Below are 8,448 nucleotides of genomic sequence, written 5' to 3'. Positions count from 1 at the left end.
CATGACTCCCTGAACAGCTTTTACGAAAGTTACTGCATTTGGATATTTTGGTTCATTAGTAAATCAGATGTGAGAAATAGACAGGCTTAAAATTCACCCTATGGTTACATGTAGTAATGCATGCAGTTAGGAAAATGCATCTAACGTGGGGTCATAAGGTTCATTCATGCGTTTTTGGATGCATGGTTAGACGTAGCATTCTCTCACGGACTTTGGATTAAAAAAGAGAAAGCTAATTACTCCAACGCACCGGCAGGCGGTCTCCCATCCACCTAATAACCGGGCCCGACCCTGCTTAGCTTCCGAGATCGGACGCCATCAGGGGGGCTCGTGGCGGTATGGCCGTGAACGGAGGCCGCTGCGAACCTAGGCCCTTTAAAGAATGCACGTGAGCTGAGCCTAGGCATGTACTGGCCGCGGTCCGGCGTGGGCCGATGGGAATGTTAAAAGTAATTTAATGTGATTATAATGTTGTATAAGTCAAACTTCATACCTTCGCCTCTCTTACCGGACAAAATAAGCTAATGCAAGTTGCCAGCCAGACTGACCGGTGAACAAGCCCGTTGGTCGCACCGCCCAATCACAATCAAGTTATTACAAGCAACAGGTGCGCTCGAATTCATGCGCAGATTGACCGGCGTGTGACGTCAGAATACTGCGAGAACAATTCGAAAGCGGTCCTCTCGCGGCACCTCGCGCCGACCGGTCTGCGTTGCGCTGCACGTAGAGTAGACGAAAACAGCGCGGAGCGAGCGCCGTTCAACGACAGCAAATTACTGAATCCTATACTGAATAAAACCTCACAAAGCCTCTTGAACGTAATAGAGGAGAAATGGAGGAAAAATAAAGAGCCAAGCACTCGTGGTAAAAAACTCCAAAGGTTTGAAAACCGAGATGAATTTTTCCTGGACCGCTGAGACTCGTTTAAAGCAGCTGGCGTGTGCAAAAGCCCTTATCATTCAAAATAAAAGAGTGGTGCTTTTATTCATCTAGCGTGTTGACGTTTTATATGTCATACAAAACAACAAATATGCTGTGAAAATGATATACCCCAAATTCGCTTTACAATGCCTTAATAAATCTCGCTCGTTTGTTAGCTAAGGGCCAGTGGTATTGGCCCAATGAGACTGCCAGCGGATTTAACAAAATGTATTTAAATAAATGATTCAAATAAACGAATCAATAAATCATTTGCTATTATTTACAATTAAGATCGATTTCATTATATTTATTCATATGAAGCTTTCTATTGTTATTTTCACTGTATTAAACGCAAATATTAAGTGAATATTAACGTGCTAATACTAAACGATTCCAGCGTAAGCCGGAAGTTTGTTTAGTAATTGCCTTTCTGAAAAAAATAAGAAGTCTAAGATTGGCCTTTCTTTTCCGGATTGCACTGTCTTAAAACAAAACGCAGAGTTTTTATTCGTGAAGTGATCTCTATAAGCTATATGATTACTAGTTGGACTGGACTGCCGCTTTGAACCTGACGACGGGCATCGTACCCGCGGAGAGCCCGCCCGCGGAGCTTGAACGAGTTCATGTTCGCGTCTTTTTTGGCATAAACTGAACACGCTCATATGTCAAAATAGCTGTCTTGGTAAACGATTGGTCACTGCTGCATGTCTTAAACGAATAAACATTTTATTTTACATTTTATGTGATCACTGTTTTTGCCCTTGTCTTTTTGTATATAGACTGTATAGTGTTTTTGTATGTATTTATTAACTGGCGTGTAACATCAATCTGCCAATTTGTCTGCAGATGGAAATTAGCCTATGGCTATAATCTGACATATTTACATTTGTGAAAATGTTCATTAGTATGTATTGTTCCCCTTTTTCTTTCTTTCAAATAAATAAATAAATAAATAAATAAATAAATAAATAAATAAATAAATTGCATTCGGTCTTATGATAAGCCTAACCTGTTGAAGTCTCTGTCATTAAAGTTAGTTAAATGAGACAATAAGAAGAGAAGAAATCATTCATTGCTCCCGACCGAGTAACTTCTGTAACAAAAGATTAATCCCACAGTTGCCTTTTATGTGCCAAAAATCCTTTGCGCTGAGCTCTGCTATTTGAAGTAAGTTTAATGTTTATCATGACTCCCTGAACAGCTTTTACGAAAGTTACTGCATTTGGATATTTTGGTTCATTAGTAAATCAGATGTGAGAAATAGACAGGCTTAAAATTCACCCTATGGTTACATGTAGTAATGCATGCAGTTAGGAAAATGCATCTAACGTGGGGTCATAAGGTTCATTCATGCGTTTTTGGATGCATGGTTAGACGTAGCATTCTCTCACGGACTTTGGATTAAAAAAGAGAAAACTAATTACTCCAACGCACCGGCAGGCGGTCTCCCATCCACCTAATAACCGGGCCCGACCCTGCTTAGCTTCCGAGATCGGACGCCATCAGGGGGGCTCGTGGCGGTATGGCCGTGAACGGAGGACGCTGCGAACCTAGGCCCTTTAAAGAATGCACGTGAGCTGAGCCTAGGCATGTACTGGCCGCGGTCCGGCGTGGGCCGATGGGAATGTTAAAAGTAATTTAATGTGATTATAATGTTGTATAAGTCAAACTTCATACCTTCGCCTCTCTTACCGGACAAAATAAGCTAATGCAAGTTGCCAGCCAGACTGACCGGTGAACAAGCCCGTTGATTGCATGGTCGCACCGCCCAATCACAATCAAGTTATTACAAGCAACAGGTGCGCTCGAATTCATGCGCAGATTGACCGGCGTGTGACGTCAGAATACTGCGAGAACAATTCGAAAGCGGTCCTCTCGCGGCACCTCGCGCCGACCGGTCTGCGTTGCGCTGCACGTAGAGTAGACGAAAACAGCGCGGAGCGAGCGCCGTTCAACGACAGCAAATTACTGAATCCTATACTGAATAAAACCTCACAAAGCCTCTTGAACGTAATAGAGGAGAAATGGAGGAAAAATAAAGAGCCAAGCACTCGTGGTAAAAAACTCCAAAGGTTTGAAAACCGAGATGAATTTTTCCTGGACCGCTGAGACTCGTTTAAAGCAGCTGGCGTGTGCAAAAGCCCTTATCATTCAAAATAAAAGAGTGGTGCTTTTATTCATCTAGCGTGTTGACGTTTTATATGTCATACAAAACAACAAATATGCTGTGAAAATGATATACCCCAAATTCGCTTTACAATGCCTTAATAAATCTCGCTCGTTTGTTAGCTAAGGGCCAGTGGTATTGGCCCAATGAGACTGCCAGCGGATTTAACAAAATGTATTTAAATAAATGATTCAAATAAACGAATCAATAAATCATTTGCTATTATTTACAATTAAGATCGATTTCATTATATTTATTCATATGAAGCTTTCTATTGTTATTTTCACTTTATTAAACGCAAATATTAAGTGAATATTAACGTGCTAATACTAAACGATTCCAGCGTAAGCCGGAAGTTTGTTTAGTAATTGCCTTTCTGAAAAAAATAAGAAGTCTAAGATTGGCCTTTCTTTTCCGGATTGCACTGTCTTAAAACAAAACGCAGAGTTTTTATTCGTGAAGTGATCTCTATAAGCTATATGATTACTAGTTGGACTGGACTGCCGCCTTGAACCTGACGACGGGCATCGTACCCGCGGAGAGCCCGCTCGCGGAGCTTGAACGAGTTCATGTTCGCGTCTTTTTTGGCATAAACTGAACACGCTCATATGTCAAAATAGCTGTCTTGGTAAACGATTGGTCACTGCTGCATGTCTTAAACGAATAAACATTTTATTTTACATTTTATGTGATCACTGTTTTTGCCCTTGTCTTTTTGTATATAGACTGTACACTGAAAAAAATGGACTTGGTGGGTCTTTGAATTTAAATAAAATAAACATGTATATGCAAAACAAAATATTTATATTCCTTGTGTAAACATAATTTAATTGATTAGGATGAAAATGTTTTGTTTGAATGTAAAATGAAAACATTATTCTCACATTGATTAAAATTGATTGAATTGAATAGTTAAAGCAATAAAATTGAGTAAGCAAACAAAACGGCACCTCCTGAGCAGAAGGTGGCAGTAACGCTCAATGAAAAGGATGTCAACTGCCATAAAAGAAGAATAAAGATCGTTTGTTTTGGGCGCCAAAATGAAGACTCAGCAGCAGTCAGTCAGTCAGAAGAACTCTCTCAGACGGACACCACGTTATTAAAGTAAGTTCTATTATTTATTTAAATGTTCACTTTATACGTGATTCATCTTCACTAGATAGACAGTTTTTTTTACAATATGTAGTCATTGCAATGACTTGTAGTAAAAATTAGTTTGGAGGAGGTTGGTGGAGTAAGTTAACGTTACAGTCAGTCAGTCAGTCAGTCAGTAAGTGTAAGGCTCATAAAGAAAAACAGCGTTTTAAAAATGTCAGCTGTTTAACGTTATTTCACGTTTGGTAGTTTTATCCGAGTTGAAAACTGTCAGCTTTGAGTTGACTTTTGAGGCACTTTTTACTCAGCTGTTCTATGGAAACGGTTCAGGACAAATAAAACGCTAACCAAAAGTTATTCTGTCCAGAGTAACGTTATCCATGTAAGTAATTTACCAGATGATATCAATTGACTAAATTAATAATGACATTGTGTATGAAACAAACGGTCTGCTTAATCAGATTATCAGACCCGCGTCAGTTATTCATGACTTCGCTACACCACGAGCAACACTTGATTCAATTAGAAAAAGCTTTTTTAAATGTCTCGCGTGACGTCTGGTATATTAACTGAAAAAAAAATCGATTTGAAGTGCCACACCTTGAGCTGACGTTTTCAGAAGAGAACCTTGTTGTTTTAAGATCTAATTTTGTCCAACATTGCGTCCTATGACAGATATAATACTTATTTCATTATTGCTCTGTGTATGTGTGACCTTAATCATTTGAGGTTGTGTGTTGATTTCACCTCTGAATATTTCCTCTTATAGGTCCATCATCCTTGCATGCGCTACACACTCAAAAGCATTGGTAAGTCATTTCTTTCACTTTTGTACTGCTGTTAGGAGCTATATCTTATTTTTGTAACTAATATACATGTATTATTCTTTTACTCGCAGTACTCAAATATACAATGGTTGGTTAATTTGTTTTCAGATAAATGCTGAATTTAAAAGAATCACTACTGTCTTATGTTACTGCGTGTCACCTGGACCTCCAATCCAAAAACCTGATGAAACTCTTCTATCAGAAAGGAGGACAGCTAGCAAAAAGACTTGGAACAATCAATGATCAAATGACAGAAGTAAGTAATATAGATTCATAGACATACAAATGTGTAAACCTTGTTGGAAGTACAGAACATTTAGTATGTTTTAGTTACATCTTTTGGCACAAGGGTCATTAAAACACCTGGGAAGATTTAAAGGGGTAGTTCACCCAAAAATAAAAATTCTCATCACTTACTCCCTATCATGTTGTTACAAACCTGTATAAATGTCTTTGTTCTGATGAACACTAAGGGGTCAGTCACACCAAAAGCGCTTTAAACGCTTGCAAACGCAAGGCGCGACGCACTGCCTTTTTTAAAAAAGAGCAGTGCGGCGCAGCTTTACATATTGCTAAGCAACCACCGAGTCAGCTGTCTTGTCAATCAAATATTGAAGCGTGAGTGCTCTTTTGCTGTTAACTGTCATATTAGCAGAAACTTTAAAAAGAGGACGCTTGCTCTGACCTTGTTTGAGGGTGAGAGGTGCACAAACACGCAGGAGAGAGTGAGCGAGTGGAGTCCGGTTCTTCAAAGCAACTGTAAACTTCCCTCACCACAACGTAAGGCCCGCCTCTCCCCTCATTCGATTGGACAATGGAAGACGCAAATGACGTCAGGCGCTTCTCCACTCTCAGCGCTCCTTCAAAAACGCGTGCGCGGCAGGCGGCAGAAAACCGCATAAACAGCGCGCAAACGTGCCCTGCCCATAGAATATCATTCAAAAAAGGCGCCTGCAACTGCCATAAACGCTTTTGGTGTGACTGAGCCCTTAGGAAGATTTTTTTTTAAGGAATGTTTGTACCCAAACCAATCATAAGCCCCATTCACTTCTATAGTGGGGAAATATAATACTATGGAAGTGAATGGGGCTCATGAACAGTTTGGTTGCAAACATTCCTCAAAATAAATTTCTTCCTTCGTGTTCATCAGAACAAAGACATTTATACAGGTCTGTAACAACATGAGAGTGAGAAAATAGGATAATTTTGCTGTGATTGTCAGGTATGGTAGCACACACTTGAAATGTGGCCTCTTTATTTAACACACACACACACACACACACACCTGGGGCAGTGGACAGTGCAGCTGCCTTGCTTTGTAACCCATGTATTTGTAACCAATTGTAACATGCTGTGGCAATGCACATGGGTCTGTATACTTACATTTATTTGTTTGCATTGTACTAATTTCCACTGACACTTTTATTGTAACAGTAACCCCCCAGTCACATTAGCTACAAGCGACAGAGACAGAGCGACAGACTACCATTCATTTTCAATGGAAGTGGCCGTTGGCCAGCGACAAGCGACGAGCTCACCGGTGCGCGAGCAAGGCGGGGCCAAAATAGACAAGCAGGCTATTTTATGCAAATACTGAGCGATGCGACAAAGCGACTGCCAATCGGAGTGAAGGAGCAACGTGACGTAGGTCTGTGGTCGAGTCTGAGAAAATAATTCAAGATGGCGGAAAATGCACATTTATGTATATATCTGATAAGTTTGGCATTTTATCTCAAATATTTTGTTACTTTTATCGAGAAATAAATACTTTTAAATCCAACAACACCTTTCTTGTAACTTAACAATACCTCTAAAGTGACTTTTGATACCGCTTTTAGAAACTAGCCAAGGAACGCCCATCAAGCGGGTGCGTGTCGCTCGGTGTCGTTCACTTTTGTAGCTAATGTGACTGTAGGGTAACTTTTTTCTGTTTCTTTAACTACATTTGTTTGTTTTGTACAGGGCATGGATGAAGTCAGCATCAGTGAGGTCATTTGAAGACACCAATGTTGGGATTTGTGCTCTCAAACAACATGCTTCTTGAAGAAGAGGATCTTTGTATAGTCCTGGAAGGCATGAAGGTGTTGCAACATCGTGCCATGTTGTTTGAGCTGATGTATTCCTTTAAACCTGACCTATCCTGATCTCCGCTTTATTTTTGAGGAAATCCAAAAGATTTTAATGGAACTGCATTGAGCGTAACTTTAACGAACAGTTTCTTTCAGTGAAAGGATCAGAAAGACTGTGCTGCTCATTTATGTTCTTTTTATTTATCTGTTTTAAGTGTTTTCTCTTATTAAAACATTAACAATTAGCTGCTCAGAGTTGATTTTGGAAATGGTTGTTGTATTTTGTTTTTGTTGAATCTTTGATTATCAGTTTATACAAATGCTGTAGCTCTGACTTTCTGAAGGAGTGATATTTTCCAGTTTGTAAATCCATTTTAAAAATAATAGTACTTACTCTTTTGCATGTCTCTTTGGAATGCAGTGTTTGTGTTTTAGCACTTCTAAATCTACTGTGATAGTAACTATTTTAAACATTTGGGTCAGTTTTACAGATGGGGCTTTTCCTAGTCCCAGACTTTTGCAATGCCTTAATTTGAAAACATATTGCACTGACATATCTTGACATATATCAGTGCCATTGTTTTGTCTCAAGATGTATTCCAGTGTTGTTTTTGTAAGGTAGGTTTGTTTGTAAACTTTTTTTGTAAAAAAATATTCTAATATAACTAGGGCCTAGTCATGGATTAATCTACAACCTGTCTGGGAAATTGCCCCTTTATGTATGTACTGCATGTGCTGATTGTTGTAATAGTTATTGACTGTTAATGAATTAATGTGTAGTGATTTAAATGAATTGATGATCTGAAAGCAGTGCTTTGCCTAAATATCACTAAACATTTGTACAAAACTCTTTGCTTTTTATGCCAATGCAAATGAATTTTGTATTTAAAAAAGAAATAAATAACATTTGGATAATTATGAGTGATTATTCTGGTGTCAGAGACATAATGAAATTGCTTTAGAGTTACATAATCCCATAATATAGGCATTAAAAAAGCATGTTGGAATTAGAGATGAAAATCTAGTCCCCTTACATAACAAAATTACTTAAACATTACAAAATAAATGTGTTATAGTAAAGAGAAATAGCACTTTGAGTCAATTTATTTATATTAGACTACTTAAAACAATTAAAATGTTTTGGTCTGACACATAAAAATTATATGAGGAAAATGATTTTGGTTTTACACAATCGGATTATGTGGGACCGATGTACACATTAAAATTACGTAAATTGAAAGGATTTTTTTTTTCAGTGTATAGTGTTTTTGTATGTATTTATTAACTGGCGTGTAACATCAATCTGCCAATTTGTCTGCAGATGGAAATTAGCCTATGGCTATAATCTGACATATTTACATTTGTGAAA

General features: G+C 38.6%; 1 long non-coding RNA gene across 2 annotated transcripts; it reads left to right on the top strand.

The window, feature by feature from the left end:
* The first annotated feature begins 3,823 nt into the window (after positions 1-3,823).
* LOC129416459 (uncharacterized) lies at positions 3,824-7,994 on the top strand. Of its 2 annotated transcripts, XR_012373109.1 has the most exons (4): positions 3,824-4,192; positions 4,953-4,992; positions 5,119-5,266; positions 6,973-7,994. It is a non-coding gene; the product is annotated as an uncharacterized lncRNA (long non-coding RNA). The 2 variants fall into 2 exon arrangements; XR_012373108.1 differs by lacking the exon at positions 3,824-4,192 and having other exon boundaries at positions 4,239-4,992.
* Positions 7,995-8,448: the final 454 nt, after the last annotated feature.

Source organism: Misgurnus anguillicaudatus, chromosome 14 (assembly GCF_027580225.2).
Source record: "Misgurnus anguillicaudatus chromosome 14, ASM2758022v2, whole genome shotgun sequence".
Classification (NCBI taxonomy): Eukaryota; Metazoa; Chordata; class Actinopteri; order Cypriniformes; family Cobitidae; genus Misgurnus; species Misgurnus anguillicaudatus.
Note: the sequence above shows the minus strand (reverse complement) of the source record. Positions and strands in the feature narration are given on the sequence as shown.